Source organism: Sprattus sprattus, assembly GCF_963457725.1.
Source record: "Sprattus sprattus genome assembly, chromosome: 21".
Taxonomy (NCBI): Eukaryota; Metazoa; Chordata; class Actinopteri; order Clupeiformes; family Clupeidae; genus Sprattus; species Sprattus sprattus.
In genome coordinates this window covers 1839639-1840187 of record NC_137919.1, presented here as the reverse complement: position 1 = coordinate 1840187, position 549 = coordinate 1839639, and positions in this window count along the sequence as shown.

The following is a 549-nucleotide window of genomic DNA, read 5'->3' as shown; positions in this document are numbered from 1 at the left end:
GCGAGAGAGGGAACACACACTCGCTGGGAGTCAGAGAGAGAACACACACACTCGCTGGGAGCGAGAGAGGGAACACACACTCGCTGGAGCTGAGAGAATGACGACTGTGAAGAGTTCCCAGAGGCTGCCTGAGGATTTCATTCGGGCCGCCACACCGTAGCTGATCTGAGTAATTAACCTTAACTGATCTGAGAAAATGAACCACACCTTAACTGAAGATGAGTAATTAACCACACCTTAACTGATCTAAGTAATTAACTTTAACTGATCTGATTAATTAACCACACCGTAACTGATCTGAGTAACTAACCTTAACTGATCTGAGAAAATGAACCACACCTTAACTGAAGATGAGTAATTAACCACACCTTAACTGATCTAAGTAATTAACCTTAACTGATCTGATTAATTAACCACACCGTAACTGATCTGACTAATTAACCACACCTTAACTGATCTAAGTAATTAACCACACCTTAACTGAAGATGAGTAATTAACCACACCTTAACTGATCACACACACACACACACACACTCCACACTCACACA